The following is a 19,395-nucleotide window of genomic DNA, read 5'->3' on the forward strand; positions in this document are numbered from 1 at the left end:
CATTCCTTTCACATTTATTCAGTGCCCTGCGTGTACCAGACACTGGGGTCTATCTACAGTGATGCGACTTTTCATGCAATTTTGGAATTTGTTATACTGGGACTCAAGTGAGATTTACTTTTTACTCTTCTAGAAGGCTTTAAGTAGAAATAAATGCACGAATCAGAAGAGAGTCCCTTGTCAGACCAGCTGTCCTGACTTGGGGTTTGGAAAACACGGGCATCTCAACAATGGCGCCCTGTTTGAGGCTGAGAGGGATGAGAGGCGAGATGGGGGTAAGGTTTACACCCGGGTAACCCCAGGAGGGTGCGCCTTCAACCAGGAAGGTGCGAACCTTCTGTGCACTTCGGGCCGCGCTGTAACCAAGGGTAACGGCGCCTCAGCCTACACCAGTGTGAAGACCCGCTTCTTCCCTGAACCAGGTGTGTCTACGGAGGCTGACCAGAACCCGACAGACACAAGCCCAGCCTCCCCACCCGAGACACCTTGCCGCGATCCGCCACCGCCTCTGACTATTTAAGGTCACTGCTACTTCTGCCCCTAGTTAATTGTGAGGGGCGGGGGAGGGGAGAAGCGGTGGGCGGGACGAATCACCTTTTCTATTTTACAACTGGTCTCAATGGGCTCCGAGTCCCGCCTCCTGCGCAGCCGCCGACAGGCTCTCCGGGCTGTCACTCGAGCCTCCGCGGCCGCCCCTTGCCGTGGCTGGGATCTCGCGGGAAGAGCGGCGGGCACGGCTGTAGCTCGGTCTCCCGGCTGCGCGCGAAGCGGGAGGGCTCTCTTCACACAAGCGCTTCCTCGCGGAGAGGTTAGAGCTGCCGCAGTCGCAGGCCTGGGCCGCCCCTTCCCTGCCGCCGCCTTCTTTTCCTCAGGGCTCCTCGGTCCGCTCGCCCTCCGGCGCTCCCAGGTAAGTAAGCCTAGAGCGCGTCCCGGCTGCGGACCGGTCGGGGAGCCGGGACTCGGAGCAGCCGGGGCGGGCTGGCTCCCGACGGGGGCGGCTCCGCGGGCTGCGCGCCGCTGCCTGGTGGGCGCGAGGCTTGGTGGGGCTCGGGAGTGCGGGGGGCAGGAGGCGGCGGGGTGGGACCCGAGTGCGGGCGCCCAGGGGCGGTGTGGCGGGTGCCGGGGCTCCTGAGGCGAGGGGGCGGTTTACTGGGGCTCTTCCAGCTTGGCTTGGGGGTGGGTGGTGGCGCACAGGGTCCCACTTCAGGGTCAAGGGAGATTTGTCAGGGTCCTGGGGTTCCTCGAGGAGACGTAGCGGGGTTCCGGAACAAGGGGTCCTCTTACCGTGGTCGCAGGCTCTTTGGGGGCAGAGAATTCAGTTTAGCAGGTCCTGAATCTCTGAAGGGGCAGATCATTGGGGTGTTGGGGGTCCTTTGAGCGGGAGTGTTTCGCATCCCTGGGTGACAAAGCAGCGTATTAGGGTTCGGGGAAGGGGGCTCTGTTTATCCGGGTCTCCGGGCGAGAGGGCGATGTGTCTGCCCCCTGCAGGGGCCGGGCCGCCTTGGTGGGCTGCTGGGGGCGGAATGGTGTTCGGCGGAGACCGGCGTCTTTACTGGGGTTTCTGCTTTGCCCAGAGGGGGGCGGTAACTTGGCATGGTCTCCAGTCTTTAAGGGGGCGACAGGGCGAGTTGGCGGGTCTCCGGCAGATCTCGAATGGAGGGCGCGGCTCAGCAGGCACTACTGGGTCGGCTCGGGGCAGGAGGGGGCTCTAGGGGCATCCGGAGCCAGCCCAGTAGACAGCCTGTGGCTGGTCAGCATCCTGGAACAGGTCTCTTTCTACGTGAGATTTATTCGGTGCTCAGTGGGAGCATTGATCCGCGTTGCTTCTTAGTTGGAGAAATCTTGGGGTTGTTCTGCAGTTTTCTTTTCCCTGCTCCGGGATCCCTGTGGGGGCTTGCTGGTCTCGCTGCTCTGGGAGCGAGAGAGTGGCAGCACCTTAGGTGGGTATATAGACTCTAGGTTCTTTGGGAGGCGAGTGTCCTAAGGTTAAGCGTGCCAGCCGCTGAAGATAGGGAAGACTGTGTGGTTTTGGCTTCGCTTTCCTAGGTAGTCTGCTTTGCTGATCCTGCATTATTAGATCTGTCCTGAAGTCTTGCCTGAGTGTTGGGCAGAGCTTCAAGTAGTGATGGGAGGTGTGTTCGGGCTTCTCTCTGTCCTTTGAAAAACGTTCGTGGAGAGGGATAACGTGAAGTTCAGTCTCCAAATAATGTATCGGAATTTGAAGTCCCAAAGCTAGAGCTCTGCAGAAGCGTCATTTGAGACCTGTAAGGGTGACTAGCAGCTCTTTTAGAGAATCCTGCTAAACAGTTTTTTTTGGTAAAGGTTGAGTTAGTCTTGACTCTAATGCAGAGTTCTTGGTAACTAGCCCAGACTTTGGTGAAATTTAAATAAAATGACCCGTGTATATGGTTTTTAAAAAGATGTATGGCTTGGGAAGTCTGCATTTGCTTGACAAGTCTTCAGGTTAGATAGCTACTTCATCAGAGAGGCCTGTAAATGAAGTCTGATGTGGCAGGCAGTGGAGCCCATATTAACAGTAATTCTGTCATTTTGGGTAAACACACATTTGACTATGCCAAAGCAAAGAATTTTGCCTGCCTTAGTCATTTTCTTAGTAACAGTTTCTTAAGATTGAGATTTCTTTTTATCTTAGAACCAGAAAGATTAGGGTTAATGTACTTAAATCTTGAGTATTGCAATCATTAAAAAAAAATGCAAGGGGATCCTGCATAGCAATATTTAACCCATTGAGGAGCTTAAGTTTTTTATTTTTTTTTCGTTTTTGTCTGATTGACTTTCAAATTGATCAAAATTTCAAAATTGATCAATTGAGCAGATATTTGGTTAGAACTACAGCCAAAAAACCCTAAACAGACCATTGTTTTCCTCACTATTTTTGAAAGACAAATGATAAATTAAGCAAATTTCAGTAACTTTAAAAAAGCAGCTTTCATGATTTCTAAGTAAACATATTGATCAGTCAACAAATATTTTATTATCTGGTAGGTGTCACAGCACTGGAGGTACAGTGATTCCAGCTCACATGTAACCTATATCGAGAGAAAGCAAATAAAATAAATACATAAAATAATTGAGATGCTGATAATGAAGAAACAGGGTACTTGGGGTTCAGCTCACTTTTTTTTTTATAACCCCTGAATAATAATATAATTGATGTCTGTTGTGATAACTGGAAACCAAATCAGGTAATGCTCTACCTTCTGAATTATTAAAGATTGAATTATGATCAGTACAGTTTGGGTGTTAAATATATATTAACTCTGAGGATTAGCACCTTTTGTTATATAAGCATTAAAAAGTCTCTAAGGATACACATCAAACTTCCGAGTATTTGGGGGATTCTTTAAGAGAGGGTTGTAGAGGCATGGAAGAGCGCTATTAATTTTATGCTTTTATATTATTTGAATCTATTTCCGTGAGTGGATCTAAGTGCAAATTAGGGAAGTCTAAAAATTAAAACATTTTGGTCACTATGCAAATTTGTGAAATGTACAGTATTTATAAGGCATTTTGTCAGTGTTGCCACTTCCACTGTGTGTACTAATGAAGGAAAAAATGTATTTCAAGAATCTAATATTATAGTAGGGGGTGGGGAGCACAACAGAATAAGAATACTGAGACCTAAGTAAAATGTTTAAACATGTTAAAGATGTTGGATGTTTAATTATATAAAGATAAATTAATCTCAGGCCTTTCCTTTTTCAAATTTAATTATTTCCAAGTTTGAGAAGGGAAGTTTTTCAACTCTTTAGACAAGAATACCTTTTGTCTCTGTGTTGGGGGTGGAGGTGTTCTTATTGATACACAGATTTCAGGAAGAGATTTCTTTTTGTCAGATGTATGGATACATCTACTAGATTTGTTTTTCTTCTGAGGCATATGAAACATAAAAATAATTTTATGGTTCGTTATTACTATAATTTAGTTTTACTGTTTATATTTCATTATTACTATAATGAAAATGGTACTACCAGAGTGTGTTTTGGATTATCATTCAAAATTCTAGAATTATACACATGATGTACTACAGCAATTTCTAGAAAGGAAATCATAAGACATGGATTCCAGTCTTCACTGTCCTACTAACATATGGCCTTGGGTAATTTCTTAGACTCTTAGGACCTCAGTTTCCATATATATAAAATTAAAGAGAAGTCCCTGTCAGTAATCAGTGTAAGCTCCGATTCCAAGGATTCTATTGCATTTTGATGTTGCATGTCAGCAGTATTATGTCTACAAAAAGGGATAGATGTCTGAAGAGTAGCTGGTTCTCAGGAAACAACTAGTTCCATGTAATTTTCATTTATGATACCTAATTTTAGAAACCTCTTCCTTTTTAAGATATATAGGAAATATTAATTCCACAATATACATTCATGAAGATAAATGATTTTCTTTTGATGATTTAACTTTATTTGTTTTAAGCATTATTATTTTCATTTCTGATTTCTGGTTGAGTATGTGATGATGTAATGTCCTTATTTAACTTTGGGTTGTAGAATGAGGTTACTAGTGGTTGACTCCCTTTAATCCATCCTTTACACTCCTGCCAAGGTGACTTTTCTAAAATGCAAATCTATTCAAAGCTTCTTTCTTAAAATCCATACTTCTCCTTTACCTACAGTACATATTTAGTTCTAACTCTTTATCATTACAAGGCCCTTCATCATCTGGCTCATCTCCTGCATTTCCCCCACCGTAAATCTGAAGCTCCAACTGTACTAATCCAGTTAATTCACTGAAAGAGTCATACTGTTTCCTGACTCAGACAGAGCCTTCTCATATATTCTCCCCACTGCTTAGAATGCCTTTCTTTCTCCTGTCTTGCTGACAAAGTCTACTGAGTTTTCAAGATACAAAAAAAAGCACCGTCTGCTTTTTAAGTCTTCTGTATCCTCTGGTCCTCCCTCTTCCTTATCCCACTGGGTTATTCACTCTCTCTGTCTTGTTCATTCATTCTCTTATGTTTGCTAGTATGCTGTAATTATTTATGTCTGTCACTGACTCCTCCTTGACTCAAAACTAGGTTTATATTTGTCTTACTACTTTTTGAACCTCGATGCTTATTTTACACAGTTGGGTCTTATTACAGGTTTGAACCCTCAATGCCAAGATTGATATCTTCATAATGTCCGAGTTAAGCCCAAATCTCAGTCTTGTCCTATTTTTCTAAAATTTTGGGCTTTCTCTTATTAATAGAATATGATACTTTAACCTTACACCTATGACCACAAACTGATATTAGATCTATAGTTCTGTTTTTTTTTTAAGATTTTATTTATTTATTTATTTGACAGAGCAAGAGAGCAGGGGGAGCAGGAGAAGGAGAGGGGAGAAGCAGGCTCCCCGCTGAGCAGGGAGCCCGATGCCGGGCTTGATCCCAGGACCGTGGGATCATGACCTGAGCTGAAGGCAGACGCTTAACCATCTGAGCCACCCAGGTCTATAGTTCTTATCCTCATTATTTAAGAAGTAAGACTCCCCAGCACTATAGGAGTTAAGGGTTACTCTGTTAAACTTGCAGATTTTGAGACAACAACTAGTTCCTATAACCAAAATTGCTAGTAGAGTTATAAAGTAATTTGGGTATTTCAGATCTTGGATATCAGTGATTGGTAGATATTTTTACCTTGGCTGCTTTTTGTATGGGACATGATTGTTGCCAACCTGTGTATGTCTTTATATTGTCTGTTTATTGGCTGACGATTTAGTAACTTGCTCAGGGTCATTATCTACTAAGCAACAGGCTATAACTAGATTCAGGTCTGTTGTACTCTTGGTTCTGTGCTTTTCCAAATACTATACTGTTTTCTGAATATGACTGCTTATTCAGTGTATTAAAATTGTTAATAGATATTTTATTCATTTTACAAATTGAAGAAGTTAGGTTGTAATGTTTATTCATTCAGTTTTTTCAAAAAAGTTAGAGAATTTGAGATTGTTTGGACAGAGATCATTTAATCCAACTCTCTATTTTAGCATGTGAGGGAGCTGACACATGCAAGAGTCATTGAATGACTTGCTCAAGATCATGTGGCTAATTGGTTAAGATTTTCTTTGTTAAGCTAGTTATGCACATTGGTATTATAAAACCATTATTTGAAAGGAATGCCAGGTACCTGGTCCTGCCCACCCCTCAACGGGAAAAAAAAAAAAAAGCCTGGAGTGGCTTTTAGAAAAGTGATGTTGAGGATCTCAGAGTCTTAAGGACATGGCTCAGAGAAAATCCAGACTTTGGATCATGACACATGGAGACGCCTCAGTGCCTTTACTCACATAGTTCCCTCGTCTTGGTTTCTTTCCTTCCTTTTTTTCTTTTTAAAAATCTATCCACAGTTACCTAATCTTATGCCTGAGGAAGTTGTTATTAGCATCAGCCTTACCCGTAACCACTTAAGTGCTATCCATAAGCCACCTAATAGAGATACAAAAAAGCATAAAATCTAGTCACTGTCCTGAAGAGGCTTGGTTTATTTGGGAGTGGGAGTCAGTGTTTATTTAATTGCAAGGTAATATGTAAAGATGCCATGAGTGGTACAGCTGTAGGAGCTCAGAAGATTAGATAAGGGTGGACTGAGCTAGTGGTTACAGAAGTTTCTGTGTAGAAAAGATTTGACTTAAGTTAATCTTTTTTTTTTTTTTTTTACGATTTTTATTTTTAAGTAATCTCTACACCCAAGGTGAGGCTTGAACTTACAACCCCAAGATCAAGAGTCAAGAGCTGTACTGACTGAGCCAGCCAGGCATCCCAATTTAAGTTAAAAAAAAAAAAAAAATTTTTTTTTTTTTTTAGAGAAAGCACGAGGGGTGGGGGAGAGGGGCAGAGGGAGAGAGAGCATTTTAAGCAGGCTTCATGCTGGACATGGAGCATGACACAGGACTCAATCACATGACTGAGATCTTGACCTGAGCAGAAATCAGGAGTCACATGTTTAACCGACTGAGCCACCCAGGTGCCCCTAAGTTAATCTTTAAATAAGGAGTTGGAGTAAAACTCTTAATTAAACTCACTGAAACTCTGGCTATTTTGTTTTGCTCACTTCCCTATAGTCACAGTAGCCTTCTCTCTGCTTCAGAAGACCTGGAGCATGTTCTTCCACACATACATGTCTCCCTCCCTTACTTCCTTCAAGTCTTAATTAAAATATTACCCCTTCTATGAGGCCTTTACTGGCCCTGTTGTTTAGAATCATAGCAGCCCTTCCACGCATACTCTTCTATTTCTCTTCCCTGCTTTGTTTCTTTATTTTGTTCTTTCAGCTATCCAACATACTCTATATTGTCTTTCCACTCCTAGTATAATATAAGATCCATGAGGGCAGGGATTTTTACCCATTTTATTCAGTCCTATATACCTGCACCCAGAACAGTACCTGTTACAGAGTAGGTGCTCAAATTTTTGTTGAATAAAACAATTGAACTTTAAAGCAGGAATTTGGAAATTATTTGATTTAACGTTTCCTCCTTCCTTTTTTCCTTTCTTCCTTTTTTCCTGGCTGGCTTAGAGGAATAGGAACTTTCTCTTTCATTTTCTAAAAAAATTATGGGACTTCAAAAATATCCTATATCGTAAAGTGCAGAAATTATAAACTGCTCAATGTATTTCTACATGTGTAAACATGTAGTCACCAACCAGATCAAGATCTAGAACACTTCTAGGACCTTAGAAACCTTCCTCACGTTCTCTCCTAGTCAGTATTTCCCCGGAGTCAGTATTTCCCTGAAGTAACCACTCTTCAGACTTCTGTTGCAACAGATTGGTTTTATTTTCCTAAACTTCTGACAAATGGAATCAACCTGGTTTCCTTTGCTCAGCATTGTGTCTGTAAGATTCATCCATATTTTTTTAAGGTAACAGTAATTCATTCTTTTTCATTGTAGTGTAGTATTCCATTGTTTGAGTACATATGTTTTTCTGTTCTGTTGATACATTGGGCCATTTCCAGTTTTAACTCTTAGGAACAAAGCTGCTGTGAACAACTTTGTACCTGTCTTTTGGTGCACATAAAGATTACTTTCTTGGGGTACCTGGTGGCTCAATCAGTTGAGCATCCAACCCTTGATTTTGGCTCAGATCATGATCCCAGGGTTCTGGGATTGAGTTCTGCATCAGGCTTGCCCAGAGGGGAGTCTGCTTCTCCCTATGCCCCTCCCCCCACTTGTTTGTTTTTTTCTCTCTCTCAAAAATAAATAAGATCTTAAAAAAGATTAATTCTTGGCTAAATAACTAGGAGTTAACTTCATCTCCACATATATATAGAGAGAGAGAAAGACACAATTCTTTCTTTTTTTTTTTTAAAGATTTTATTTATTTATCTGAGACAGAGAGAATGAGAGAGACAGCACATGAGAGGGGGGAGGGTCAGAGGGAGAAGCAGGCTCCTCGTGGAGCAGGGAGCCCGATGCGGGACTCGATCCAGGGACTCCAGGATCATGACCTGAGCCGAAGGCAGTCGCTTAACCAACTGAGCCACCCAGGCGCCCGAGAGACACAATTCTTAATACCACATGGTTTTTAGCACATGCTAGATGATCATTAAATGATTGAAGATAAATTAGTAACTAATCATGTACTGTGAGATTATCTCAAACTTATTAAAAATGTTGGAGAACTGTTTCCTTTTTTTTAAGATTTTATTTATTTATTTGAGAGAGGGTGAGAGTGAGCATAAGCAGGGGAGGGGCAGTGGGAGAAGCAGACTCCCTGCTGATCCCAGGACCCTGGGACAACAACCTGAGCCGAAGGCAGCCTCTCAACTGAGTGAGCCACCCAGGTGTCCCTGGAGAACCGTTTCTAGTCCATACTTTTTTCTTTTATCTGACATAAAGTATGGCTTTATCCAGGCTTTACACATTTCTCTTTCATCTGGGATTGGCTTTTTTTTTTTTTAAAGCCATATTCCTCATTATTTGCTCTCCCTCCTCTAGAAAATGGGAGAAATATGCGCAGGAAAGAGAAAGTTCAAATTAATTTCAAGATGTGAATTTCAGAACTGGTTGGCTATTTTTCTTTAATTTTTCAACAATAAAAGTCATTTTTTTCTGACATTTGGTTCTACTGTACATTATATTTTTTCTAACATTCTATACACTTTGAAATCAGTTATACCAATACATTCATAACACAGGTGGAGAAGCTGTGAATCTGTTTTTTTTGTCATGTGTTAGTGATGTTTTGGGGTATGTCAAGCAAAGGCTTTCTTTGATGGCCTTAAGTAATTCTAGAAATGGCTTTAGTTGGTGAAGAATGCAAATGAGAGCTACAATAATAGAAGAAATCTTGAGTAATATTTTTCTAATTCTGGGGAAGTTTACAGTTTTCTTTTGAAGTGATTTCTAAGCTAAGACTTGAAAGATGAGTAGGAAACAAGGTGGATAGGACACCTCAGAGGGAATGAGGTAAAAGAACACTGTAGGTAGGCAACTACACTTGCAGAGAGAGAGCAGGGCAGATTTGGGGATCTGCAGGCAATTCAGGAAGGCTGGAGCAGTGGTTTTCAAGCTATAATGTGCATATGAATCTCCTGGTAGGAGTGGGGCTCAGGAATTTGGAGTTCTAACATGCTTACAGATGATGGAAATGTTGCTGGTTCAAGGATCACACTTTCTTGCAAACTACTGGGTTCAGGTGTAGAAAGCAAGTGAGAAGGAGTAGCGAGTGAAAGCAAGGACCATCCATGAGTCTTTTTTTTTTTTTTGCCAGGGCATTATTCTTTATTATTATTTTTAAGATTTTATTTATTTGACAGAGAGAGACACAGAGAGAAAGGGAACACAAGCAGGGGGAGTGGGAGAGGGAGAAGCAGGCTTCCGGCTGAGCGGGGAGCCAGATGTGGGGCTCGATCCCAGGACCCTGGGACCATGACCTGAGCCGAAGGCAGACACTTAACTACTGAGCCACCCAGGCGCCCACCAGGGCATTATTCTTTAATAACAGCAATATGAAAACACAGTTGAGTCTTATAACCAACGGAAGGAATTTGGGCTTAAGGCATTGGTAACCCACTGAAGGGTGCCAAGAGTAATAGTGAACTTGTGATTTAAGTGGGCACTAGTGGTGGAAATAATCTTTAGGGGTATGCTCCAGCTACATTTGAAACATACAGATTAATGTCTGAGAAATGATAATTTACCTATTCATCAATAACTATTGTTTTTCCCAGTAGCAGACTCAGTGCATTTAAAGGATAAGCTTGGTTATATTTATTAATTTAGATGTTATATGTTAGTTTAAGCAGTTCTTTCTTCCAGGGATATTATTTATCCTAATAAGTATTCTTATAATTTTATCTCATGATTACATTATTAACCCTGTCTGATGGGATAATTTTTTTTCCATTTGTGTACTGATATAGTAGTCTGAGGTTTTCTTTTTTTATTGTTTTGATTTAAAAATGAGCTAGCTGGTAGTGCTTATTGTATTGTATGGTAGTGCTTATTGTATGGTAGGAATGATCTTAATGATACATAGTAAAAGTAACTTGGGTTACTCTTCATTGGTTTCCCTAAATGTTATTAATTAGAAGGTTTTGATTTAGTATTTCAACTGTTTAAATACTACATCAGTTTTGCAATATTATAAACTTAAGAATGAAGGTGTGTGTTCATGTTTTATATATTTATACTGTATATAAATAGAGTTATATATATAACTGTCCCTATATATAACTCTTTATATAAAGAGTTCTAGGTACTCTTTTAAAAACTTGGAGAAAGGCAGAATAAGCTCAGCCCAAATAAAGCATTACTATCATTTTGGTATACATTCTTCCTCCTCCCATGAATACATGAATATATTTATTCATATGTATACTGTTTTTTTTTTTTTTAAAGATTTTATTTATTTATTGGAGAGAGAGAGAATGAGAGACAGCATGAGAGGGGAAAGGGTCAGAGGGAGAAGCAGACTCCCCACCGAGCAGGGAGCCCGACATGGGACTCGATCCTGGGACTCCAGGATCATGACCTGAGCCGAAGGCAGTTGCTTAACCAACTGAGCCACCCAGGTGCCCCATATGTATACTGTTTGTTACCCCACCAAGCATTATATCATGAAGACTTTTCTACTTCATTAAAATTGTTTCAAAATCTAACTTTATTAAAGTAGCACAGTTCTGCTGAATGGGTATATAGTGATTTAACCATTTCCAATTATTAAACATTTTTTTTTCCTCTGCTGATAACATTGAAGAAAATCTTTGCATAAGTTCATTCTCCATACTTACTTTCTTAGGATAGGAGTAAAAATATTCAGCCAAAAGCAAGACCTTAAAAAAAATTAGATATTGCCATTTTGCTTTCTAGAAGGGTCCTGCCAATTTATATGCCAATATTCAGCTTTTCTAATTTGGTAAGCAAAAATAGTCTTTCTTTAATTTGTGTTTTTTTTATTATAAGTGAAGTTGAACATTGTAAATTGTTTTTAAAACAATTACATACTAAAATATTTTAAAAATATCTTTAAAAGATTCCCTTATACATTATCTTGTAAGGTAAAATATTTTAACTGGAATTAAAGTTTTCTTTTAATGGATAAATTAATTTTTTTGAATATTTTTTACAAAAACATATAAAACTCCAGAACCCAAACAGTTGCCTGAGTGGCAACCACTGTTAATCACTTTCTTACAGAAATACTTCCAGAGGTATGGTAGATCATGTATGCGTGTATGTGTGTATTTATATGCCAAAAACGTTAGACAAATTATGGAGAACATTCATTAAAATAGTGTCTAGTTCAGATGTGGTATTGTGCACTAAATTGTGTACTAAAAATTAGAAAGGGTCTAAAAATGATTAGTATCTGGCTACTAGCCCAGAAGGAAGAAAAAGCAGGGTCTGGCAGTATTTGGCAGTAATTTTCTATAAGACAAGTGGCCTTAGCTCTTTTTATTATTAGATCGATTCTTTGACAGTAGCACTTCTGTTTATAGTACCAATTCTGTAGTACTGTCCCAAAAAGGAAAGCCAAGTTTCTGAAAATTAGACGGTTGATACCTGAAAGAAACTCTTTAAAGTATAAAATCTATTTGGAGGTATTTAGAGGAAAGACACTTTATTCTTAGGTATTTTAGGATTTCCCTGCTTGACAGTTAAAGTTTTAGCAGAATTTTCATGACTTTGTTGCTTAACATTGAAAGTTTGAGCTTAAATAATTACAAATAAAATTTATCATTTTCCTAAATTCTTATTTACCTAATTCAGAAACCAATCATCCATGATATAAACATATTTTTAAAATGATTTCCATGCTAATGGTACTATATAGTAGTAATTGGTCTCATACATCAAAGATTTTGAGCTTGACTTGAATGTTACTCCTAATTAAGTGATTTGAGCAGTAAGAGTCAGAGGTTTTAATTGGATTCTACAGAGCTTTAATGCTTTAGGCATAAGGATACTTGCTTTTGGGATAGATTTTTTTAAGGCTCTTGTTTCCAAAAATAAAATTTGGGGATGACTGTTGTTTACTGAATACTAACTCTGTGTGGCCCAGGATAAGGGGTATTACGAACGTTCCTGTTTGCTGGAATTCACACCTTCTATTCCAGATTAATCAGGCTGTAAAGGCTGCTAAAGAATTTGTACCTAATAGTGGTTGGTAATATTTGAGGTATTTTAAGAATGAATTTATCAGAGGTGAGAAAGATCATCTTAACTTTTTAAAAATGTTTAATTTTGAAAAACTTATGTATTTTTAGGAGAATTGTAAAGATAGTACAGAGAATTCCCATATACTGTTCACTCAGCTTTCCCTAACTGACATCTTATATACCCATGATAATTTTATCAAAACTAAGGAATATATCTTGATTTTAAAAAGAAAACTCAACAAAAAAAATTTTTTTGAGCCACCTGTTGTATGTAAAAGAGCGTTTTAGCTGCTGAAGTATATACAATGTTGGAAAATAAGTAAAGGTTGCAGATAATAGTAATAAACTGATGAGATAGGTGTCATTCCTGAACCAAATGCTCAGATTTTTTAACATGTGTGTTGTTGGTACTTAAAAAAGAAGGTGCTGATCACTAAGAGCCAGCATGGGTTCCCAGAGAGCAAGTCATGTCATTCTGGCCTCATTTCTTTTCTTATAGGGTAAGTAACCTGGTAGGTACAACAGAAGATACTCTGGCCATACTATATCTAGAATTACAGCTACATTTATTGGATTTTTAATTTTGTTCTGGGTACTGGGTTAAATGCTTTACATAGATTGTCTCATTTAGTGGTGTTTTATAAATGAGGGAAGGGACCCCCAAGGTTATACAGATAGCATTTGACAGCCTTTTATGATATCTTTATAGACAAGTTAGAGAAATGTAGTCTGAATAATTGCATAGATAGGTGGATTTGTGATTGATTAATGGGCTGATGTTAAAATTAAACTGCAGTTCATTCTTAGTGGTGTCCCTCAAGGTGCTGTCTTCCCCCATGTCCTATTTAAAATGTTTATCCATTACAAACTGTGAGGGAGTGCTAGTATGTTATGTGACAGAATCAGGATTCTCCCTCTGTCCTCTCCCTTTATTTTTAATAATTGGAAAGACAGACTGTGTCTAAGAAAATATTTATTATAATAATTTTATATTTGACATGTATGTATTTGCTAGGGACAAACAAAGCCTTGTAATTGATTTTTTTTTTAATCTGCACAATTACAGGGTTGGAGACTTGGAAGGCTAACAGGTGGTTTGTTGTTGTTGTTTTTAAGTAGGTGTGTGCCTGGCTGGATCTCCTTATTTGTCTGAAGTTGATGAGTCAAAAGTTTATTATAACTGCCCAAAGGCTCATACTCAAAATATTTAATACTTAAATATTTTGAAGCAGGTTGTTTATAACACAGTTGATTATCTTTTTCTACTCTGCATTTAACTGACTATTCTCCGTTCTGTTTGCTGCTTTTTGATAGTGTATTCAGAGGAGAGTAATCAGAATGAAGCAGTGTCTTGAAACAGATATTTGCAAAATAATTGAAATATTTGAGTTATTCAGCCTGGAAAAAAAAAGACTTTAGTGGGATATATGGTAATGCTTTTTCAAATTGGGTAATTGAGTGATCTTTAATATTCTTCCTGACTTAAGTCTGTGATTCTGTGAAAAGCATAAAGGTTGGGACCTGGAAAAGGATTAAACATCTTTTATATCCCCAGAGGACAGAACTAGGAACAATGAATGAAAGTTAGAGGAAGGGAAATATCGGTACATAATGAAGATGTTTTTAACAATTGAAATGAAAATAGAGTGGACAGTTTCTCATTATGGTGTTAAGTATGTATTGAATAGCATTTCAACAAGCTATTCTTACTCTCTAAGGACTTTTCCAACTCCTATCTTTTTTTTTTTAAGATTTTTTTTTAAAGATTTTATTTATTTATTTGACAGAGAGAGCGAGCGAGAGCAGGAACACAAGCGGGGGAGTGGGAGAGAGAGAAGCAGGCTTCCCGCCAAGCAGGGAGCCTGATGCAGGCTCAATACCGGGACCCTGGGATCATGACCTGAGCCAAAGGCAGACACTTAACGACTGAGCTACCCAGGCGCCCCTTAAGATTTTATTTTTAAGTAATCTTTACACTCAACGTGGGGCTTGAACCTACAACCGCGAGATCAAGAGTAACACGCTCCACTGACTGAACCAGCCGGGTGCCCCCAATCTTTTTTTATTTCTTCATTGGTTATAATTCCCCATAGCAAAATTTTCTTGGGTACATCACTTATTCTCAGCACCTTATGGTCTTATATAGTACTAAATTTTAGTAATAACATATTATGTTAGTAATAACAAATTTAAACAACAGCAGAGCATTTTTCACTGTTAGATTGATAAAGGTTAAAAAGTTTGATACACAACAATAGCAAGGATATATAGAATCACTCATACACTCTAGGCAGGAATGTAAATTTGTGCAGTTTCTTTGGAGGACTTATTTATTTTATTTTATTTTATTTTTATTCTTATGTTAATCCCCATACATTACATCATTAGTTCTAGATGAAGTGTTCCATGATTCATTGTTCGTTCTTTGGAGGACTTATTAAAATTATAAGTGTTTATACTTTCTGACTCAGTAATTTTAAAGATTTATCTTTGTTTATTATAGTGCCAGAAGCCCTAAGTAATTCTTAATATGGGTTAAATAAATGATTGTACAACCATACAGTGGAATGTCACACAGCCATAAAAAGAAAGAAAAAAGGAGTACTTTTTCATGAGTTCATCTCTAACACATATTATTGGGTGAAAAAAATAAGTTGCAGGACAGTATGATATGCTGACATTACTGTAAAAAAGTAAGTTGTGAAAAAAGTCAATTGTGTATTTGTGGGTGTATATGCAAATACATATGCACACATTAATAAACACATTTATGCTTCTATGTTCATAAACTTCTCTGGAAGGATACACAAGAAAAGAAGTAGTTGCTTAGGGAGAGGGGTTAGGAGATTGGAAGTCTGAGATCTCATTAAGTCTTTGGTTTGCCTGAGTATACTTTTATGCCACGTGTGTGTGTGTGTAGGTCAAGATTGTATTGTAAAAAATTTTTTTATTTTGAAGTCATTACAGATTCATAGGAGGTTCCAAAGTTAGTATGGAGAGGCCCCACATACCCTTCATCCAATTTCCCCCAATGGTAACATCTTAGGTAACTATAGTACAATATCAAAACCAAGAAATTGGCATTGGTACAACCCACAGATCTTGTTCAGGTTTCACCAGTTTTACATGTGCTCATTTGTGTGTGTATATAGTTCTTTGAAGTTTTGTTTTTTTTTTTTTAAAGATTTTATTTATTTATTTGACAGAGACACAGTGAGAGAGGGAACACAAGCAGGGGGAGTGGGAGAGGGAGAAGCAGGCTTCCTGCCGAGCAAGAGCCCAATGCCCGCATCATGACCTGAGCTGAAGGCAGACGCCCAACGACTGAGCCACCCAGGCACCCCAATTCTTTCAAGTTTTATCAGATGTGTAGATTAGTATAATCAACATCACAACTGAGATATAGAACTGTTCTATTACCAAAAAGAACCTTGTGCTATCCCCATCCATCCATCCTATAGTCCCATCCATCCCTCTAACCTCTGGCAAACACTAATCTGTACGCCATTTTTGAACTTTGTCATTTCCAGATGATAAATAAATGGAATAAAAACATATGTAACCTTTGAGACTGCCTTTTTTTTTTTTTTGAATTCCCTTGGAATTCATCCAAGTTGTCGCATGTATCAGTAATTCCTTTTTATTGCTGGACAGTATCCCATGGTATGGATGTACCAGAGTTTGTTTTGTTTTTTATTAACATAAAATGTATTATTGGTTTCAGAGGTACAGGTCTGTGTGTACCAGAGTTTTTTAAATCTTCACCCATTGTTGGACATTTGGGCAGTTTCCAGTTTTGGCTATTACAGATAACAGCTCTTATCAACATTTGTGTGCAAGACATGAGACTTCATTTCTCTGGGATAAATGTCTAGGAGTATGAATTGCTGGGTATTATGGTAAATGTATTTAAGAAAGTGTAAAGTATATTTTAAGAGGCTGCCAACCCATTTTCCAGAGTGGTATATACCATTTTAGATTCCCATCAGCATTATTTGAGAGGCCTAGTTTCTCTCTCTTCCTTGGCATTTGATATTGTCACTATTTTTTACTTTAGGTGTTCTAATAGGTGTGTAGAGGTATCTCTTTATGGTTTTATTTATTTTTATTTTATTTTTTTTAAAGATTTTTTATTTATTTGAGAGAGAGAGAGAGCGAGCACAAGCAGGGTGAGGGGCAGAGGGAGAAACAGATTCCCTTCTGAGCAGGGAGCCTGATGCGGGGCTTGATCCTGGGACTCTGGGGTCATGACCGAAGCCGAAGGCAGCCGCTTAACGACTGAGCCACCCAGGCACCCCTCTCTTTACGGTTTTATTTTATTTTATTTTTTTATTTTTAAAGATTTTATTTATTTATTTGACACAGAGAGAGAGCACAAGCAGGAGAAGTAGCAGGCAGAGGGAGAGCGAGAAGCAGGCCTCCTAAGGAGCAGGGAGCCCGATGCAGGACTTGATCCCAGGACCCTGGGATCATGACCTGAGCTGAAGGCAGACGCTTAACCTGACTGTGCCACCCACGCACCCCCTCTTTATGGTTTTAATTTGCATTTCCTTGATGGCTAATGACGTTGAACATACTATTTTTGCCATCTGTATTCTCTTTGGTGAAATGTCTCATGTTGTCTCATTTTTTAATTTTTGTTATTATTTTTTAAGACTTTACTTATTTGAGAGAGTGAGTGAGAGAAAGAGAGAGAGAGAGCACACATGAGCAGGGACAGAGGGAGAGGGAGAAGCAGACTCCTCTGCTGAGCAGGGAACCTGACACTGGGCTTGATCCCAGGACTTTGGGATCATGACCTGAGCCGAAGACAGATGCTCAACTGAGCCACCCAGGTGCCTGAAAAGACCCAATTTTTAAATTTGTATTATTTTTTTAAAGATTTATTTATTTATGTAAGAGAGAGAGCACACAAGCAGGGGGAGGGCAGAGGGAGAGGGAGACAAGCAGATTCCCTGCTGAGCAGGGACCCCAGTGTGGGACTCAATCCCAGGACCCCGAGATCATGACCTGAGCTGAAATCAAGAGTCGGATGCTTAACCAACTGAGCCACCCAGGCGCCCCTGTGTCTTCATATTTAAAGTGTTTCTTATAGGCAGCTTCTAGTTGGATCATGCTTTTTTATCCAGCCTGATAGTATCTATCTTTTAAATAAATAGAGTCTATAGACCATATACAGGCATACTTTGGAGATAGTGTGGGTTCAGTACCAGACCACTGCAATAAAGTGAGTATTGCAATAAAGTGTGTCACATGAATTTTTTGGTTTCCCAGTGTGTATAAAAGTTATGTTTACACTATACTGTATACTGTTAAGTGTGCAATAGCATTATGTCTAAAAGAACAATAAACATACCTTAATTAAAAATACTTGATTGCTGAACTTGGTAACCATCATCTGAGCTTTCAGTGTTGTAATCACTCTTCACAGATCACCATAACAAATAGAATAATAATTAAAAAGTTTGAAATATTGTGAGAATTACCAAAATGTGACACTGACACATGAAGTGAGCTAATGCTGTTGGGAAAATGGCACTGATGGACTTGCTCAACACAGTGTTGCCACAAACCTTCACTTTGTAAAAAACAGTTATCTGTGAAGTGCAATAAAGTGAAGCACAATAAGATGTATGCCTGTATGCTTGATGTGGTTATTAATGTAGTTGTGTTTGAGTCTGTCATCTTGTTATTTGTTTTGCATTTGTCCTATTCTTTGTTCCTTCTTTTTTCTGTCTTCTTTTGGCTTAGTTGAGTATTTTCTGTGATTCTGTTTTATCACATCAGTTGCCTTATTCGCTGTAACTGCATGTTTGGTTATTTTAGTGGTTGCTTAGGTTTATAGTATATAAACGTTTATAGTATACATCTTTCATTTCACTGCTTTCAAAGATAATGTCATTTTATGTATAGTATTATGAACCATGCAAAAGTATACTTTCATTCTCTTTCCTTAGCCTTTATGCCATTGTTGTGATCCATTTACTTTTACATGTTATAAAACCTCATTACATTGTTATTATTTTTTTCTTTTAGAGAGATTTAAATAATAAAACAAAATCTTAAATATTCACCCTTGAAATGATCATTTCTGGTGTTCTTCCTTTATGTAGATCTGTATTTTTATGTGGATTTTCCTTCTGGCTAAAGAATTTCCTTTAACATTTAAAAAATGTAGCTCTGCTTGTGGTGAAGTCCTTCTACTTTTCCTGTCTAACATTTCCATTTAAAAAAAATCTTCCATGTCGAATGCAGTTATAATGACTATTTTCATATCCTCATATGCTAATTCTAATATTTGTGTCATTTCTGAGTCTTGTGGTAAAATTTGCATAACATAAAATTTAAGATTTTTAAGTGTAGCCATTGCCACTGTCTATTTCTGGAACATTTTATCACCATAGTTTTAAGTCTTCCAGCCTATGAACATGTGATGGATGTCTTTCCATTGATTTAGATCTTCTTTAATTTCTTTCAGCAGTCTTTTGTCCCCTGCGTTGTACATGTCTTGTACTTCCTTGGTTAAATTTCTTCCTAAGTGTTTTATTCTTTTTGATGCTATTGCAAGTGACATTGTTTTCTTAATTTCCTTTTCAGATTGTTCTTTGCTAATGTGTAGAAATACAACTGATGTTTATGTATTGATCTTATACTCTACAACTTTACTGAATTTTATTAGCTCTAATAATTTTTCTTGCAGAGTCTTTAGGATTTTCTGTGTATGTAGTTTTACTTTTTTCTTTCCAGTTTGGTTGCCTTTTATATATTTTGCCCTGCCTCA

General features: G+C 38.6%; 1 protein-coding gene across 2 annotated transcripts in view; it reads left to right on the forward strand.

The window, feature by feature from the left end:
• Window positions 1-712: 712 nt before the first annotated feature.
• GLCE (glucuronic acid epimerase) overlaps window positions 713-19,395 on the forward strand; it is a 92,160-nt gene continuing 73,477 nt past the window's right edge. Inside the window, exon 1 of one of the 2 annotated variants that reach the window (XM_006745113.3) lies at window positions 713-907. The gene's annotated coding sequence lies outside the window, so the exon portion shown is untranslated. The remainder of the gene's footprint in view (window positions 908-19,395) is intronic. The other variant, XM_031041072.2, reaches the window with a different exon arrangement.

The sequence above is a fragment of the Leptonychotes weddellii genome, chromosome 9 (assembly GCF_054177405.1).
Source record: "Leptonychotes weddellii isolate Sample4059 chromosome 9, ASM5417740v2, whole genome shotgun sequence".
Classification (NCBI taxonomy): Eukaryota; Metazoa; Chordata; class Mammalia; order Carnivora; family Phocidae; genus Leptonychotes; species Leptonychotes weddellii.